General features: G+C 32.9%; 1 pseudogene; it reads left to right on the forward strand.

Moving 5' to 3' along the window:
* The first annotated feature begins 17444 nt into the window (after positions 1-17444).
* Positions 17445-19108, forward strand: LOC108462052 (desmethyl-deoxy-podophyllotoxin synthase-like; annotated as a pseudogene).
* The last annotated feature ends 1726 nt before the right edge of the window (positions 19109-20834 follow it).

Raw genomic sequence — 20834 nt, forward strand, 5'->3', positions numbered from 1 at the left:
CCGCAGGCTACGTGCTGGAAAAATATCCGGGTTAAAGACCCGCAGGCTTACACTAGTGATGTATTCCGAGCTCTAAGATTTGACAGAACCTATGCTAGTAAGTTAAATAAGATTTCAACTTCGAATATCAGTGGTAAACATCGTTGCGTAAGTATTATATGTTTTACATGTTAAGGTTCGTGTTATTTGCTTATATTTGAATTGATTTTTTTAAGTGATTTATAGCATCAAGGCACGAAATATATATATGTGAATGAATTCGGTATCTGAGGATAAGATAATAATATAATTGGTTAATGTAAGTCACCATATGAAAGAATGATTAAATGTATTAGTATAATCTATGTAAATAGTGAAATATGTGCAAGAAGTCTCGTGTATACATACATACATATTCGGCCAAGGGGTTTTGTAACTAATGTACTGGTGTATATTTGGTCAAGTGAATTACAATTAGAATACAAGTTTTGTGATACTCAATGTTCAATTTTAATGATAAGCCTTAATAGTATGAATTGCTTAAAACTTACTAAGCCTCGAAAGCTTACTCTGTTTCTTATTTCTTTGTTTTATAGATTGTTGATTTTGGCTATCGACTCGGGGATCGTCAGCAGTTCTTCATACTATCGATCTTTTTGGTACAGTTATATTTTGGACTCGATATGGCATGTATAGGTTGGACTGTTGACAAAAAAATATGTTTTGAAATTGTAAATATCTTGGTCGTATGAAAATGGCACTTATGACTTATAAATCTGTATGTATTCAGTTTGATTTATACTTGTGTGGGTAGATTATGTGATTGAAATTAAATGTTTAGCTTGGTAATACCTCATAGCCTATACCGGCAATCGGACACGGGCTAGGGGTGTTACATTTCATTGGTATCAGAGCTACGGTTTAGTCGATTCTAGGACTAACGTAGAGTGTTTGAGTCTAGCTATACATGCCATATAGTATTAATACGGTAGTATGATGAATTCTAACAATTAAAAATGTATTTTCGTATAGTAATGGATCTCAATCCCAATCGAGCAGTAGCCGATGATGTTGAGAGTGTAGCGCCTGCTCCCGCGCATAGGACAGCGCCGATGGACTCTCAACCTATTGCAAGCAATCAGAACGACAAGGCTAGATAGGCTTTTTATAGTGTGATGAATGATTGGTTCAACCAATACATTCGAACTAATACGACTGTCCCACAACCCCCACTCCCGAATAATACGCCCCCTGCACCTACAATACCTCCGGTAATTGATCAAACAAGGTTAAATAAGCCACCGGTTGACAGAATCAGAAAGTACGGGGCTACTGAATTTAAAGCTACAGATAGTGATGATGCCGAGCAAGCTGAATTTTGGTTAGACAACACTATTCGAGTACTTGATGAACTATCTTGCACACCCGATGAATGCCTGAAATGTGCTATATCCTTGCTACATGATTCTGCTTACTATTGGTGGAACACATTGGTTTCTGTTGTACCCAGAGAACGGGTGACGTGGGAGTTCTTCCAAACTGAATTCCGAAAAAAATATATCAGTCAGAGATTCATTGATCAAAAACGGAAAGAATTTCTTGAGCTTAAACAGGGTTTCATGTCAGTTACTGATTATGAACGGAAGTTTGTCAGACTCAGTAGTTATGCTCGGGAATGTGTATCGTCTGAAGCTATTATGTGTAAATGTTTTGAAGATGGGCTGAATGAAGATATAAAGATGTTTGTTGGCATTCTTGAAATACGAGAGTTCGTAGTACTTGTCGAACGAGCTTGCAAAGCCGAAGAACTTAGTAAAGAAAAAAGGAAAGCTGATGTCGAAGCTGGAGAATTTCGTAAAAGATCTTCAGGAAAGTCTTTTCAGCAATCATCGAAGAAATTTCGAGATGATTCAGGCCGATCAAAGAATACTTCGGGTTTTTCCAGACAAGACCACGATCGACCCCTTGTGAGTACACGAGCCATTTCAGTTGTGTAACGACCCAAAATCCGTGGGCACCAGAAAAGTGTGTTATCGGGCCTCCGTCTTAGTGAAATAAGTTCGAAAATAATTATTAAAAATATTTATGAGTCTAGTAGTGTGTTTAATTAGGTTTTAATTAAGTAAATTTAGCTTAATTTAGAGTAATTAGTAAAAAGGATTAAATTGAATAAGGGTAAAAGTTTAATTATAGATTAAAGAAAATTAGAAGGACTTAAGAGGAAATTAAACCATTTCCTATAGTGAGGCGGTTTAACGTGGAAAATATCAAAGATTTTATTGATTAAAAATTATATATTTATTTAATAATTAAGTATATTATATTATATTATATTATATTATATTATATTATATTATATTATATTATATTATTATATATATAAAAGAAACAAATAAGTTAAAAGAAAAGGAAATGAAAACGAAAACAGAGAAGAAACAGGGGAGAAAGAAGAAAGAAAAGGGGAAATAGAGTTTATGAAGCTTGGAGTTAATTGGTAAGCTCAATCAAGTCCTTTTCTCATAATTTTGATATTTTAGAAGTCTTAAAACAAGTTTTTGATGAAATTAAGTTGTTAGTTTGGAAGTTCTTAGGTTTTTAAACAAAGTTCATGTTGAATAAAATGATGAAATAGGGGTTTAATTAAATGAAATTCAAGTTAGAATAGATATAAGGATTGAATTGCAAAGTAAGCTATAAGTTTTGTGCTTTAGGGACTAAATTGAGGAAAATTCGGAATTAAGAAAATATGTTGAAAATTTAATAGTTAAATTTGAGTTTAAATGAAATTTGAATAGGAATAAGGTGTGAATTGGTGTTATAAATTTGGTTATTAACATTTTACATCAAAATAGTTTTGGGAAGTAGCAATGGTCTGACTTTGAAAATTCACTAAAAATTTTATAAATTGAACTAGAGGATGAACAAAATATGGAATTAAAGCTTATTGAGTCTAGTTTCTTATAGTAGAAACAGTGTAAGCAATTAATTGATGAATCAAGAGATATTTGAAATTTTGTAATACTGGTTCGGGGTGATTTCGAGATGCCCTGTTTTAAATTTGGAAAATCATTAAAAATTGTAAAAAAATTATTATGGAGTGTAATTTATATATGTGAACTCCTTAATGAATCTAGTTTCAAAATAAATAAACAAGAACCTTATTCGAGTTCTGTACAATGAGATAATTTATTTTTAGTAGAGCGAGGTCAGAACTGTCAAATGAAATAACAGGGGAGTATTTAACGAATAAACTGTACTAAATGGCTAGACCAAAAATTCTGGAAATTTTATGGTTAGAAGATATATGAGTCTAGTTTTAAGGAAAATTTACGGATATTAATTTGGAGTTTCGTAGCTCAAGATATAAATAATTTAGTAACAATGACTCAAGTAGACAGCTTAATGGTGAAATTATATATATATACATTAAAAATGGTTAAATTTGCATGTTTAGGCTCATGAATTAAATTGAATCATGTTGTATTGATGATTATAAATTATTATTTTCGTAGCCAACAAAGAACCTGAAGCATCAGCATCAAAAGGAAAGGAGAAAGTCATCGAGGACTAAAACGTGAGGATTACGGTGTGTATTACTATAATTCGAATTTTAATTATTATTGATTGCTGAAATTTTAATTGTTATGTATGGTAAATAAGACTTGAGGTAAGTATGTGAAATTGAAATTAGAAAAAGTAAAATAATACCCTATTAACTCGTCGGACTAGATTCGATACAAATGGCATGCCATTGGATTTGTGATGTGATGAAGAGATTGTAGTTCGACCGAGAAGATGTTTCTGTTATTATATACTTCGGTTTATCCGAATAGGCATTTAATGCCTTATTGGTGTGTTTGGGAGGATATATTATACCGGTGTGTTATGGAGGATTTACAATATTCCGGGTGTGTTTGGGTTGGATATTCTGGTGTGTTTGGGTGGAAATCCGCGTATCTGTCATAGTCCGAGCTTTGTTAATAGGGTAAATAATTGAAATGAAATTTTGAAAATGAGATTATTTGTTAATAGGGTAAATAATTGATGTTTGTAATTTATTAATGTTAAATAGTCTTGGATTATAGTAATACCACTGAGTATATCCATACTCGTGCATGCATTTGTTTCCGTCTTGCGAGTTAGTAGAAGTCAAGTGTCCCTCAACATCCGAACAATCCAGACTCAACACAAACTTGGTGATGTATATTTTTCTTTTGGGTAAAGGTGGCATGTACATAGGTGTTATTTAGTCACTTGAATATGTATATTACTTTGGGTAGTGAAGGATGAATTATAAAATTTAGATGGTTAAATGAAATGGTAAGGAAAGTACATGATATTTTGATACATGAACATCAAGTTGTTAAATGAATGAAGTTTTTAATCAATTTTGAATGATGCTATAATAGTTATTAAATTAAAATTTTGTTAATAATATAAATATTAGTATATGAATGTGAAATATTGGTGTTAGTTGTTTTGGTTTGAATTTGTAGGAGGTGTAGGTAAAATAAGCGAAATCTTCACGAAATTTTATAAAAAATTTGGAATACTCGAACAAGTCCCGTTCTACTTTTAATACGTGTTTGAACTTCGAGAGTTCAAGATAGGGACTTAATTATTATATTATACTATGAAAGTTATATTAATTGTAAATTATTCGTAAGTTGTCTGATATGTCCGGTAATGCCTCATAACCTCGTTCCGGTAACGGTTTGGGGTTAGGGGGTGTTACAAGTTGCCAGTGTTGGAAATGATCGCCGGGACAGGACAGAGTGCAAGTATTGTGGTAAATGGCATTCGGGGAGTTGTAGATTTCATGACCGCTCCTTTATAAATGCGGGTCAGCAGACCATTTTATTAAAGACTGCCCGAGATTATCCGAGCAAAATGTGAACCAGAGTGGGAAACCGAGTATTACAGCACGAGGTAGACCACCTAGGAATTTAGGGAATGCTAGTGGTGGTCAGAGAGGGTCTAGAGATGCTGCAACCAGATCCGAGGCTCGTGCTCCTGCTAGAGCTTATGCTATACGCGCACGCGAGGATGCTTTTTCGCCTGATGTTATTACTGGTACTTTTACTCTCTTTGATACTGATGTGATTGCTTTGATTGACCCTGGTTCTACTCATTCATATGTATGTGAGACTTTAGCATCCAGTAAGACTCTACCTGTTGAGTCTACTGAGTTCGTAATCCGAGTGTCAAATCCCTTGGGTCAATATGTGTTAGTCGACAAAGTGTGCAGGAAATGTCCCCTGATAATCCGAGGTTCCTATTTTTCGGCCGATTTGATGCTTCTACCGTTTAATGAATTTGATGTTATTCTCGGTATGGATTGGTTGACCGTCCATGATGCAGTTGTGAATTCCAAAAGAAAGACTATTGATTTGAGATGCGCAAACGATGAGATAATCCGAGTTGAGTCTACTGATATAAACAGGTTACCAGCAGTTATATCCTCGATGTTGGCTCAGAAATATGTCAAAAAAAGGTGTGAGGCGTATCTTGCGTATGTACTTGATAGTAAAGAATCAGAAAAGAAGCTTGAATCAGTATTAGTGGTTTGCGAGTATCCAGATGTTTTTCCTGAGGAATTGCCAGGGTTACCACCTGTTCGTGAGGTAGAATTCGGCATCGAACTAGCACCTGGTACCACACCAATTTCGATAGCTCCGTATTGTATGGCACCAACGGAATTGAAAGAATTGAAAACTCAGTTGCAAGAGTTGACGGATAGAGGTTTTGCTCAACCGAGTTTCTCACCTTGGGGTGCACCAGTATTATTCGTGAAAAAGAAAGACGGAACCATGAGGATGTGTATCGACTATCGTCAATTGAATAAAGTGACAATAAAGAACAAATATCCGTTACCGCATATTGATGATTTGTTTGATCAGCTGAAGGGAGCCTCAGTGTTTTCAAAGATAGATTTGAGATCGGGTTATTATCAGTTGCGAGTCCGAGACTCAGATATACCTAAAACTACTTTCAGGACGAGATACGGCCACTATGAGTTCTTAGTGATGCCGTTTGGGCTCACTAATGCCCCTGCAGTATTTATGGACTTGATGAACCAAATTTTCAGGCAGTATTTGGACCGATTTGTAGTTGTGTTTATAGACGACATCTTGATTTATTCACGCGATGAAACCGAACATGCCGAGCACCTAAGATTAGTGTTGCAGATTTTTCGGGATAAGTAGTTATATGCTAAGTTCAGTAAATGTGAGTTCTGGTTGAAAGAAGTTAGCTTTTTGGGATATGTAGTATCCGCATCGGGTATTAGAGTTGATCCGAGCAAAATTTTAGCCATACTCGATTGGAAGCCTCCGAGAAATGTTACTGAAGTTCAGAGCTTTTTGGGACTTGCTGGTTATTACAGACGATTTGTAAAGGGTTTCTCGATGATAGCCTTACCAATGACGAAACTACTTCAGAAAGATGTTAAGTTTGAATGGTCAGAAAAATGTCAGAAAAGTTTTGATCAACTGAAAACTTATTTGACTGAAGCTCCAGTGCTAGTGCAGCCCGATCAGGTAAAGAGTTTGTCATTTACAGTGATGCATCCTTACTTGGGATGGGTTGTGTATTGATGCAAGAAGGTCAAGTTGTAGCTTATGCGTCGAGACAATTGAAACCGCATGAGAAAAACTATCCGACCTATGATCTCGAATTAACTGCCATCGTATTCGCTTTAAAAATATGGCGACACTACTTGTTTGGAGAGAGGTGTCATGTTTATTCGGATCATAAAAGCCTTAAATATTTGATGACTCAGAGAGATTTGAATCTGCGACAAAGACGTTGGATTGAATTGTTGAAAGATTATGAGCTCGTTATTGACTATCACCCGGGAAAGGCTAACGTGGTTGCTAATGCTTTAAGTCGTAAGTCCTTTATTTATTTTGAGGCGATGAATGTACACCTGTCCGTTTCATCCGATAATGAGATAGTAGCAGAATTAAAGGCCAAACCATTATTGATTCATCAAATACGTGAATCCCAAAAAGTTGATGATGAATTGGTTGCCAAACGAGCTGAATGTGTTTCAAATGTGGAATCAGAGTTTCAAATTGACGACAATGATTGTTTGAGGTTCAGAGGTCGAGTGTATGTTCCAAGAAATTCAGAACTTATTCCGATAATTTTGAGCGAGGCTTATAGTAGCCGAATGTCGATTCACCCTGGTAGTACAAAAATGTATAACGATCTGAAGCGTCAGTTTTGGTGGCCTGGTATGAAACGAGACATTTCTGATTTTGTTTCGAAGTGTTTGATATGTCAACAAGTGAAAGCGGAACATCAAGTGCCTTCAGGATTACTTCAACCGATCATGATACCCGAATGGAAATGGGATTGAGTCACAATGGATTTTGTATCTGGGTTGCCATTGTCGTCAAGCAAGAAAGATGCGATTTGGGTTGTTGTTGATAGGTGACAAAGTCGGCTCATTTTATTCCGTGACGTCATTTGAATTATTCACTTGACAAACTAGCCGAGTTGTATGTTTCTCAGATTGTGAGGTTACACGGGGTACCTATTTCTATTGTGTCGGATAGAGATTCGAGATTCACATCGCGATTCTGGAAGAAATTGCAAGAAGCTTTGGGCACCAAGTTGCATTTTAGCACCGCTTTTCATCCCCAGACTGATGGTCAATCCGATCGGATCATTCAGATACTCGAGGATATGTTGAGATGTTGCATCCTTGAGTTTAGTGGTTCATGGGAACGATATTTGCCTTTGATTGAATTCGCTTACAACAATAGTTTTCAATCAAGCATTAAGATGGCACCTTACGAGGCTTTATACGGTCGTAAATGCCGTACACCGTTGTTTTGGACCGAGCTTAGTGAAAGTAAAATCTTCGGGGTTGATTTGATCAAAGATGTTGAACAGAAAGTAAAAATAATCTGTGAAAGTCTGAAAGCAGCTTCAGATCGTCAGAATTCGTATGCGGATTTAAAACGAAAAGACATTGAATATCAGGTCGGAGACAAAGTATTTCTTAAAGTTTCACCTTGGAAAAAGGTGCTCAGATTTGGTTGTAAAGGCAAATTGAGTCCGAGGTTCATCGGGCCGTATGAAATATCTGAACGAATTGGACCAGTCGTATACAGATTGATTTTACCCCCTGAAATTGAAAAGATTCACAACGTTTTTCATGTCTCGATGCTTTGACGTTATAGATCCGATCCGTCGCACATATTTAATCCATCAAAGGTTGAAATTCAGTCTGATTTGAGTTACGAAGAAGAACCAGTTCGTATTTTGGCTCGTGAAGTAAAAGAATTACGAAATAAGAAAATATCATTAGTGAAAGTACTGTGGCTTAGGCATGGGGTTGAAGAAGCTACTTGGGAACTTGAAGACTCAATGAAAGATCGATACCCTAACGTATTCACTGGTAAGATTTTCGGGGACGAAAATTCCTTATGTGGGGGAGAGTTGTGACAGCCTTATTTTGACCCTAGTCGGGAATTGGTTTCAGAACCGCTAAACCGAGTCACCGAAATATTTGAATATAATATTTATTGTCTAAAATATGTGTTTATACATGTGTGAATTTTTAAATGTTTTAATTGTTGCAAATTGATATGAAATTAATTGAAATGGACTTGTGAGAAAATTTTAAGAATGTGTTAGGTAAATTTTGAAATGGCTTTGTATTATGTGACTTTAAAACATAAGGACTTGCATGTCAAATTGACATTTTATTATGTAGTGGCCGCCATGTGGAATGATCATTGAAGTGTATGTAATTTATACATATATTTGTATTATAATATAATTATAATAATATATGTTGTTGGTGTTATAATAAAAATAAATAAATAAAAGAGTGAAAGGTGAAAAGATCAAGGTTTAGCTCATCTTTTGTTCTTCATTGCTGAAAATAAGGGGGAAAGCTAGGCTTTCGGTCACACTTGATTTTTGCTTAATTAAGGTAAAATGTCATGTTATTTTCTTTAATTTTTTTTAGTGTGGTTGATTGCTAATTATATGACTTAGCCCATTTTGAAATTTTGAATTCTATGGTGATTTTGGGGTATTCGGCCATGATATGGATGGTAAGAAATGGTGGTTGTTTTATGCCTTCATGAGTAAAGGTGGATAAGTGAGGTTTTAACTTGATAGATATGCATAGTAGTGGTTTAGGTGCTTTGGGAAATTTTTGGTTAATATGTTGGTGCTTGCCGAAATTGAGGTTGAGATTTTGAGCATAATTTGTGTAACTTGTGAACGAAATACTTGAAATTATGAATTAAGAACATGAATTTATTTGGATACTCAAGACAAATTGTCAAATAATGCTCAAACTTAGTGTTATTTACTTAATTGGTAAATTGAGTTTAGAATAGGTGAATTCATAGGTATGGGGCAAAGAATTTATATTCGGTCATTAGATAGATTTTGTTAAGATTTGGATAATTGAGAATTTAGTCTATGTGCTTAAAAAGAAGTTTTCATGGTTGCCGAGTTATAGAGTGAGAGGTTGCTAAGTAAAATTTTTGTTAAAATCAATGAAATTGATTTGGTGATATACATGTTTAAATAATATGTATACAAAGAATGTGTGAAAGAGTGAATTTGGCAAATCACTATAAATTGTGGGAGTTGAGTTAGAAGCTGAATAAATTATGTAATTAAAGCTTGATGAGTCTAGTTTCTTATAAAAGAAACTATAGAAGCAAAAGAATTGCCGATAATGAGATAATTAAAGTAATGTGGGACAGAGTCAAAATGACTTCTAGATCCCTGTTCTGTTTTCATAAAATCACTATAAAACATATAAAAATATTCAAATGATGAAATTTATATGCGTAGACTCCTTAATGAGTCTAGTTTCAAATGAAATAAACAAGGACATGTTTTGAATTCTGTACAATGAGAAATTTATTTTTTAGTGAAGAGTGGTCAAATGAGTCAAACAGTGTAACAAGGGAAACTTTAGGAAAAATCTGGTATTGATTAGCTAAACTAAAAATTATGAAAATTTTATGGACAAAAGATAAATGAGTCTATTTTCAAGGAAAATTTACGGCAATTGATTTGGAGTTTTGTAGCTCTAGTTATAAATAATTTAGTGACTGTTGCTCAGGAAGTCAGATTATAGTGAAATTGTGATTATATTGTAAACATTGATAAAAATTTGCTAATGAATTGCTTATTGATTTCTTATAAGCTTACAATAATCTGTATGTGTTAAAGTCGAGTATATATGTATTATATTCTGAAAATAATATTTGAATAGTCGATTAATGATTAGTTTAAAATTTGTTGAATTAAAGCTGAAGAGCATAAGGGGGCAATTTCGAATAAGGGAAAAGAGAAAGTAACCGAGTAGCCATTTCGCAACCGTTCAAATATATCCGAGGTAAGTTTTAAGTAGTTTCCTTTAGTATATAATTGACGATGCCACTATAATAGTATAGTAGGTAAATTGTGATCTTTGGCTTGCACTTGAATTAAGATGTATAATAGATAATGCATGTATATGACTTATAGTTTGATGGCCACTTTGAATTTAAGATTAAATGATGAATAGAATGAGTGATATGAGATATAACCATTGATCTGAAATGTGAATGATAATGTGCGTATCGAGTTTATATTCGAATGTAATATACGAGTATTAAGTGATAAGGTGTCTGACATGTGTCATGATCAAATGTGTATGAGATTGAAAATATCCGGACATGAGGTCCGCAGGCTATATGCTGGAAAAATATCCGGACATGAGGTCCGCAGGCTATATGCTGGAAAAATATCCGGACATGAGGTCCGCAGGCTATATGCTAGAAATATATCTGGACTTGAGGTCCGCAGGCTACGTGCTGGAAAAATATCCGGGTTAAAGACCTGCAAGCTTACGCTAGTGATGTATTCCGAGCTCTAAGATTTGACAGAACCTATGCCAGTAAGTTAAATAAGATTTCAACTTCGAATATCAATGGTAAACATCGTTGCGTAAGTATTATATGTTTTACATGTTAAGGTTCGTGTTATGTGCTTATATTTGAATTGATTTTTTTTAAGTGATTTAATAGCATCAAGGCACGAAATATATATATATATGTGAATGAATTCGGTATCTGAGGATAAGATAATAATATAATTGGTTAATGTAAGTCACCATATGAAAGAATGTGATTAAAGGTATTAGTATAATCTATGTAAATAGTGAAATATGTGCAAGAAGTCTTGTGTATACATACATACATATTCGGCCAAGGGGTTTTGTAACTAATGTACTGGTGTATATTTGGTCAAGTGAATTACAATTAGAATACAAGTTTTGTGATACTCAATGTTCAATTTTAATGATAAGCCTTAATAGTATGAATTGCTTAAAACTTACTAAGCCTCGAAAGCTTACTCTGTTTCTTATTTCTTTGTTTTATAGATTGTTGATTTTGGCTATCGACTCGGGGATCGTCAGCAGTTCTTCATACTATCGATCTTTTTGGTACAGTTATATTTTGGACTCGATATGGCATGTATAGGTTGGACTGTTGACAAAAAAATATGTTTTGAAATTGTAAATATCTTGGTCGTATAAAAATGGCACTTATGACTTATAAATCTGTATGTATTCAGTTTGATTTATACTTGTGTGGGTAGATTATGTGATTGAAATTAAATGTTTAGCTTGGTAATACCTCATAGCCTATACTGGCAATCGGACACGGGCTAGGGGTGTTACAGAAACTAAAGAGTACAGTAGTGGAATAATTAATAATGCAGATGGAGTTAAAAATAGTTTGACAAGTGAATACAGTTTTGAAAAAGATATCAGATTATTTTAAAGATCATTCAGATTACGTAATGTCACGGTTAAAGAAAAAGTTAACCTCGGCTAATTGACTTATTCAGATATGATGTCTAAAGTATATGTTTGCTGAAGTTTTTCCCGAATTGGTTTTCATTAGTGAATGGAATGATGCAGGGTTCATAATGATAGAATTAGTCAGAGAAATGATAATTGAGTAGTAAAGATGTCTGTGTGTGTGACAGTTATAGTTGAAATGAATATGATGATCTTTTCTGGGTATTATATATATTCTTTTATCCTCAGATATATGTGTGTAGTTGTTCAGTTTTTGATGGAGTTCTTATGTTGTGAGAATGCTAGCTAATTATGATGTTAAACGAAAGCCCTGTTGGTGTGGTCGGTTTATGATCAGTATTTCTTCATCTCTTTGGAATTTTATTCTAATATGTTGGAATGAAGTCGATGGTAAAAAAAAAATTATATGAGACTAATATTATGTTTCTACTGATTATGATTTTATTTTATACATACGGGAAATATATTATCTTCGTTATGATGGAAGTCCAGAATCGGTAAACATTGTTTTTCTTCTGGCTTTCTCTGAGGAATTATCAAGATCTTTATTATCTTCTTGTGTGTTAGATGTGCTAGTGATTGCAAGAGCGTTACATAATATTTTTTAGTTCAAGTTCAAATGTCTATTTGTTAGCAAGTAAGCCGAACATCAAGAGCATTCAGGATTATTGCAGCCAGTGATAATACTAGTGTGATATGAGATAGAATGGAATAGATTTCGAATTGGGATTGTCATTAACATCAGAAAGGAAAATGTTATTTAGTTTATGGTTAATCATTTGACAAAGAAAGATCTGTATGATCATTTCAGTAGGTACAAAATTTTTATTTGATAGATTAGCTAAGTATATGTGTTCCTAAGAGGGTAATTTAGAATTTTGACAATAAGTTCCAACATTTATTCTAGAGTTCAAAGGTGACTGGAAAATAAATAAATAAATAAATAAATAAATAAATAAATAATTATTCGAGGTTAAACCAAATTGTGATTCTGAGAAGTTAGTAAAAGTGTTTCATGAGTGTTGAAAGCAACTTCTTCTGATAAGATTTTCGGGGACCAAAATCCCTAAAAGGGGGGAGAGTTGTAACAGCCTAATTTTCAGTGGTGTCGGAACAGTGATTCAGGATCACTAAATCCGAAAAATGAGTAGGAAATATTATTAATTTAGTGAGTATAAGTTAATGTGAAGTTAAGAAAAATTTTGAAATAGTGAATAGTGTACTAAAAAATATTAAAATAATTAGAATTGAAAAAAGGTATCGAAAACTCGAGAATTTTAAATGGAGCCATAAATATTTTTATAAATATTTATAGAGTGTTAATAAGTTAGTATTAAAGTTTCGTCAAGAAATTTTAAAGTTTTGATAGTTAATTTAACAAAAAGGACTAAATTGTATCAAATGCAAAATTGTAGGAAATGATTAAATAGCTTAAATGATAAAAGAAAGAGGGTTTAAAAGGAAAATAGACCCAAGGTCTCTTTGGGCTGGACGGCAAGGGCATGAAATCAGTAAGAAAATAAGGAGAATTAAGGGCAAAATTGGAAAATTGCAAAATTTGCTTAATAAAGCTAGGACTAAAGTGGAATTATCTAGATTTCTCTTTATTTTTCTGCATTCTCATCAGCAAAAATGCCATGGAAGAGTTCCCTTAAGCTGGTTTTTCATATTTTTACTTCAAGTAAGTTCAATTCTTGATAAAGCTAGGACTAAAGTGGAATTATCTAGATTTCTCTTTATTTTTCTGCATTCTCATCAGCAAAAATGCCATGGAAGAGTTCCCTTAAACTGGTTTTTCATATTTTTACTTCAAGTAAATTCAATTCTTGATTATTTCTTAAATTTTTTTATGTTTTTGTGACTTTTACAACTAGGCCCACTTGTTGAATTCATTAGTTTTTTACTCTATGAAAGAAATTGAAAGTTGCTATGAATATATGCTAGAAGTATATGATGATTTGGCATGGAAATTAGAGTTTTAAATTGTTTATATGCTGATTTTATTGAAAGAATTGAATAGAAAGTGAATGTTTGGGACCTAATTGTAAAAGAGTTTGAAGTTAGAGTTTTATGTGGAAATGCTGAATTTCAATAGTTATGAAATAACTTATAATGTCTAGGAAAAGTATTAATTGAGAAAATTATCTTAATTGAGGGGTTAATTGAGTAAGGACTGAATTGTATGAATTGTGAAATTTGGGGCAAAATGGAAATCAACATTTTGCACTAAAACTGTTTTGGACAGAAGCAGTAGTCTAGCTTTGAAAAATCACCAAAAATGGTAGAAATAGAATTAAAGGATGAATAAAATATGAAATTAAATCTTATTGAGTCTAGTTTCTTATAGAAGAAATGATGTAAGCAATGGAATTGTAAATCATGAGATATAATAAATTTTGTGAGACAAGGTCAGAATGATTTCTGGTTCCCCTGTTTTGACTTTGTAAAATCATAAAAAATTGTATAAAAATAATTAGCGGCTTAAATTTATATTTTTAGAATTCTAAATAAGTCTATTTTCAAGAGAAACAAACAAGAACATCATTCGAATTCTTTACTAGGAGATAATTAATTTTTAGTAAAGAAGGGTAGGGATTGTCAGATAGCAGAACAGGGGAGAATTCAATGAATAAACTGTATTAATTGGACCAACGAAAAATTATGAAATTTTTATGGTAAGAAGATATATGACTCTAGTTTCAGGGAAAATTAGCGGATTTTAATTTGGAGTTCTGTAGCTTCAAATATAAATAATTTAGTGACTATGACACGGGTGGATAGCTTGAATATTCACATAAGTAATTAGTGAAAATGATGGATAAGGTTACTTACAAGTGTGTTATTTATACCAAGGATGTGGATGGAGAGGAGGATGAGGAAAAAATATATGAATGACTCGTGTATAAATTGATCACATGCCCGATTATAATCGATAAGTGTTGGATTAGAAATGATATAATGTTTTATTTGGAACAATTATTATGAAATTATGATTATCGTTATAATACAAAAATTGAACTTGTGAGTTTATATGGCTAAATTTTTGTGATTATTTGTTAATTTTATGAATTTCATGATGTATAATTTCATATGTATTGATGATTAAATCGTGAATAATGTAAAAGCATGAAAATTGAATAAATGATCAAATTGAGCATTTCAGTTCAGTGACAAGATGAATTGAAGGAAAAGACCATGGTTGGACCATGGCAACAAGTGATAAGTGATAGCTTCGGCTACACTTATCTGATCAAGGACAAATGAAAGTGATAAGTAATAGCTTGGCTACACTTATCGATTAAGGACAAGTGAAAGTGATAAGTGATAGCTTGGCTACACTTATCGATCAAGGACAAATGACAAGTGAAAAGTGGTAGCTTTGCCACCGATCGATGAAAAGTGGTAGCTTCGCACGATCGATGAAAAGTGGTAGCTCGGCTACCTAATCGATGAAAATGGTAGCTCGGCTACCGATCGATGAATAGTGGTAGCTTCGGCTACAAGTGACAAGTGATTTCCGTATAAGACCATATTTGGGATATGGCATCGGTGTGATATATGCTACTGTATAAGACCATATCTGAGATATGGCATCAGTGAGATATGTGATTCGTGTAAGACCATAGCTGGGCTACGGCATTGATATGTGATTACGTGTAAGACCATAGCTGGGCTATGGCATCGATATATGAATATGTGTAAGACCATAGCTGGGCTATGGCAGCATTATGTGAAGATGTGTAAGACCATAGTTGAACTATGGCATCGAGAAAACGAAGTACTCAATTCCGTAAGGCGTTTACTAATTTGACAACATTTGGTAAGTGTTACATGGAATTATGTGATACAAGGAAGTACAAGTTGATAAGATATGAGTATGGAACTTGGTTGATAAATGAATTCATTTGTGATTATATAATTGTTCATCTTGAATGTATTGTCCATATGTATTGATAATTCAAATGTTTTAATGAATAAAGTTCCGACATGGAATAAATTGAACACGAGACAAATAATTATGAAATTGAACTCAAAATTCATGAAAATGACGTTATTGATATATGGAGACATGAGACATTGATATATGAATATGGAAAATGTTTGATAAATGTGTTTATTCATAATTATAGAATTATATACCTCATGTGTACTATTTGCATAAAGATGATATTTCAAATACTTTGGTTATTTAAGCTTAAATATGAAATAGTATGAAATCAAGATAAGTTGTTACGAAAATATATTTAGATTACAGAGATATAGCTTATATATGTTGTATGATTACATAACGTGAAATTGTGTATATAAATGAGAAATTTAATGAGAATTGAGCCCATATACGTTTCTTGTTATTTATATGAAGTGTACGACTGACAAGGGTGACGAAATTATAAGCAGAGAGTTACACGGGTTGAAAACACGGGCGTGTGACTCTCCAAAGTGTGAAAATTTTCTAAGTGTTGCAAAAGTTTCATATGTTTATTGTTTGCTCCCGAACCATCCTGAATGTATGTTTTGGGCCCCGTAGGCCCATATAAGGGACGTTAAACATATGTATGAAAGTTTTTAATTTAGAAGAAATTTTATGGCTGATTTTTACATGATTGATCATATTAAGTTTGGTAATGCCTCGTAACCTATTCTAGGCTCGGAATACGGGTAGGGGGTGTTACAACAGCTTCAGAATTTGATGACGATTAATCAACAATTGCAGAATCCGACTTCTTAGATTTTTTTTTCTTATTGTGAGAATATTTTAACAATATGACTTTTGAATATAATATGTTTTGTTATTTTATTTATTAATTTAGATCATATACATATTTCTTTCGTGATAGTATCATTTAGTTTGAAGTTTTCGGTTGGATTTGATGTTACAGGAAATTATATTGACAATTTGGGTTCTATATGAATGAAAAATGGGTTGGTAAATCTACTAAAGCTAGTGATCTTTTTGCACAAGCGCAGCCAAAGAGCATGACTTTTAGCGGTGCTTTTACTGAAGACGCCGCTAAAGAACATGACTTTTAGTAGCATTTGTGTGAAAAGTGCCGCTAAAGGTCATATTCTTTAGCATCATTTTTATAAGAAATGCCGCTAAAGGTTTCTATAGCGGCTTTTTTACGCACTTATCAAAATGCCGCAAATTATTTTAGCGGCACTTGTAGGACTAAAAATATGCCGCTAAAAACCTATTTTGTTATAGTGTATTAGGAAAATATTATAAATCTTTCCTATTCCTACGTGGCTACTGCTATATACACTCTTACGGTCTATAAATAAATTTGAAAGGATTACCTTATTTTTGTCAAAGTGACAGTCATAGCATAAAATATTATTTGATATAAATATTCAAAATCAAAAACAAATTAGTAACATTAAATAATACAAACAATACTTTAAAGAAAATACAAAATTAAAATAAATTACACTCCTTTAAATGTCATGTATTTCAAAAATAATGAAAAAAGAATTAAAACTTTTCTAGTATAACAAGCCACGTGCCAGCAATTTCCTTATGCATCGTTTCCACGTTGAATAAAAGAATGTAATAAATTTCGGACTCCATTCTATTTTCTTACATAGTTCCGCCTGAAATTCCAGTGTTCCAAGATAAATTTCTCCATTACTCCCCCACTTCTCCAATGGAAAACCAGCTCCCCTCCTTTCTATTCCTTTTCGCCTCTCATCTTCATATTCATGGTTTTGAGGACATGGCAGAACTCCAAATATAATCAACTTGCATCAAAGCTACCACCAGGTCCTCTCAAACTGCCTCTCATTGGGAGCTTGCACCTTTTTATCGGCACTCAACCTCATCACTGCCTTGCCCGTTTGGCTCACAAGTATGGTTCCCTCATGCTTCTTCAACTTGGGGAAGTTCCAACTGTCATCATTTCTTCAGCCGAATGTGCTAAAGAAGTGATGAAAACCCATGACTCCATTTTTTCTGAGAGGCCTTATCTCTATGCTGCCGAGACGATAACTTACAACTTCCAAGACATCGTGTTTGCCCATGGTGATTACAGGAAACAAATACGCAAAATTTGTGTGCTGGAGCTCTTAAGTCAGAAACGAGTTCAGTCCTTTAGACCAATCAGGGAAGAAGAGATCTCTAATTTGGTAAAAGCCATCAAATCTAAAGCAGGGGTAGCTATCAACCTCAAGAACTTGTTGTACTCTTTATCACTTAACATACTCTCAAGAGCAGCCTTTGGTGGGAGATTCAAACAGCAAGATGCATTCAAGAAACTCCTTCCGGACATTGTAGAGTTGTTTGGAGGTCTCAGTATTGTTGATGTCTATCCTTCCCTCAAATTGCTTCGTTTGATCCTCGGTATGAGGCCTAAACACAAGAGACTCCATAGAGAAGCGGATGAAATTCTTGAAAACGTCATTCAACAACATAGAGCTGCAAAACTAAGAACAGATATGGAACAGGAAAACAAAATAGACGATCTTGTCCAAGTCCTCCTGGATATTCAGGATCGTGGAGGTGATGAAATTCCCTTAGCAACCTCTGGCATCAAAGCAACTCTCATGGTTAGTGTTAATCAATTTCTTTTTCTTTTTCAGTAGTTATTTAGATGTTTGATTAAAGTTGATAATCCTATTTCAGGATCTGTTCCTTGCGGGGGGTGAAACCACATCTTCGATTGTAGAATGGGCAATGTCAGAACTGTTAAGAATCCTCATGTAATGCAAAAGGCGCAAGCAGAGGTGAGGCAAGTCTTTTCTGGTAGAAAAGATGTTAATGAATCAGGCATTGTTGAATTGAAGTACCTCAATCCAGTTATCAAAGAGACACTAAGATTGCACCCACCAGCTCCATTGCTTCTTCCAAGAGAATGCCAAGAGAGGTGTGAGATGATGGGATGTGAGATACCAGCCAAAAGTAGGGTCATAGTTAACGCATGGGCAATTGGAAGAAACCATAACTACTGGAATGAAGCAGACAAGTTTGATCCAGAAAGATTTTTGGAAAGTTCAATTAGCTACAAAGGGACAGATTTTGAACTAATTCCTTTTGGTGCTGGAAAGAGGAAATGTCCCGGGATGTCTTTTGGCCTTGCCAATGTTGAGCTGATACTCGCAAATCTGCTTTACCATTTTGATTGGAAGCTTCCTAATGGAATCAATCCGCAAGATCTTGATATGGCTGAGGTTTTCGGTGCTTCTTTAAGAAGAAAACATGATCTGTGTCTAGTTCCAATTCCTTACCAGTTTGGGGAATCAGAAGAATAATAATTTCTACCTACTTCAGTAATAAATAAATGAACAAAATGTACTTCTGAGGTTCATTTCACATTTACTTCACATGTACCTTTTGGGTTTAAAAACTCTTCTTTACTGTATTTATTAAAAAACAAAAATAGAGATAATAACAACATTTGGGCTAGTTCATCAGATATTACGAAAAAAGAAGAAGAGAAATTATGTTGTTTTTTAAGGGAGAAAGGAAAACGTGTCTTACAAATTATGTTTTCAATTACTTCAATTGAAAATGTGTTTTATAAGATATGTTTTCATTGAAAATTAACAAATTAATTATTTTGGTCAAATAGTTAAATGTTAATTAGCACTTTTATTCTTGAGTCTTAGGCTAGATTTCTCTCTTACTCATATTTATATTTTTTATTTCATATTATTTTAAGTTTTTTAATTAATATTTTTGACACATTAACTCTTTTGGTTATATGATTAGATAATTGTAATTTCATTCTTAAGTCTTAAGTTTGATTCCTCCTATAAGTATTTTAATTTTAATTTTTATTTTATATTGTTTTAAGTTTTTATTTTATTTTAATATAATTAATAAATATATTGTTTTTATGTTTTTTAAATTCATCTCTCTTTTATTTATAAAATCAAATAATAAATATGTAATTATTTTTAAAGTTATTAAATAATTCTTTAAATATATTTTTATTTATATATAATATTTATATGTCAAATATTTATTTTCTCCACGTATATTGTGAGAGTATGGTGATTTCTAATATTGTAAAATTAAATAATTATTTCAAATATGTAAAATATTTCACACATTATTGTTTTTCATCTATATTGTAGGTATGATATTTCAAATATTTTTATATGTGAAATATTTCAAAAATCATTATGTTTATTATAGGTGAAAATTTTCAAATAATTATTTCAAATACACATAAGAGGAATCAAACTTAGGACTGAAGAATAAAATTATAATTATCTAACCATCTAATCAAAAGAACTAATGTGTCAAAATATTAATTAAAAATTAAAAAACTTAAAACAACATGAAATAAAAAATATAAATGTGAGTAGAGAGAATCAAATCCGAGACTCAAGGATAAATATACTAACACATCTAATCATTTGACCAAAAGAACTAGTTTATCAATTTTCATTGAAAATGCGTCCTGTATAATATGTTTTTAGCTGACATAACTAAAAGTGTGCCTTACAAGAGGCATTTTCACTATCCAAAGTGAAAACATACCCCATAAAACGCGTTTTCTTTTTTCTCTATAAAAATAATATAAATCAATAAATTAAAAAAAAAAACAACTAACTAACGTTTCTCAATTTTTATTTTTTTTCATCCTATAAACATTTGCTGTATTATTATTTATAAAGCTCAGCATACAACTGAAAAAACCTTATAGGACTAAGACGAGTATGGTAGGGAAAAAGAGTCATTTTGTATAATATTCGCTATTTTTGAATCTACTTTCTGACGCGATAGAAGATTGGGACCTCTCTTTTCGTTAAAACCGTAATTTGATAAAATAGGGAGAGGAGAAATATTCTGCCCAGTTCAAGGCTTGGAGGGCCATAAATAAATTTAATATGTTTAGAGTTCAAAATGAAATTTTAATATTTTTACAATTTTTAAAACGGTTCTAAAGTAATTTTACTATTTTTTTTTTGGAAAGAGGGGACACGGCCGATGCCCCTTTCTCAATATAATGTCAATTTTTTTTTATTAAATTTTAATTGAAGTTATAATTTATTTTAT

The sequence above is a fragment of the Gossypium arboreum genome, chromosome 13 (assembly GCF_025698485.1).
Source record: "Gossypium arboreum isolate Shixiya-1 chromosome 13, ASM2569848v2, whole genome shotgun sequence".
Classification (NCBI taxonomy): Eukaryota; Viridiplantae; Streptophyta; class Magnoliopsida; order Malvales; family Malvaceae; genus Gossypium; species Gossypium arboreum.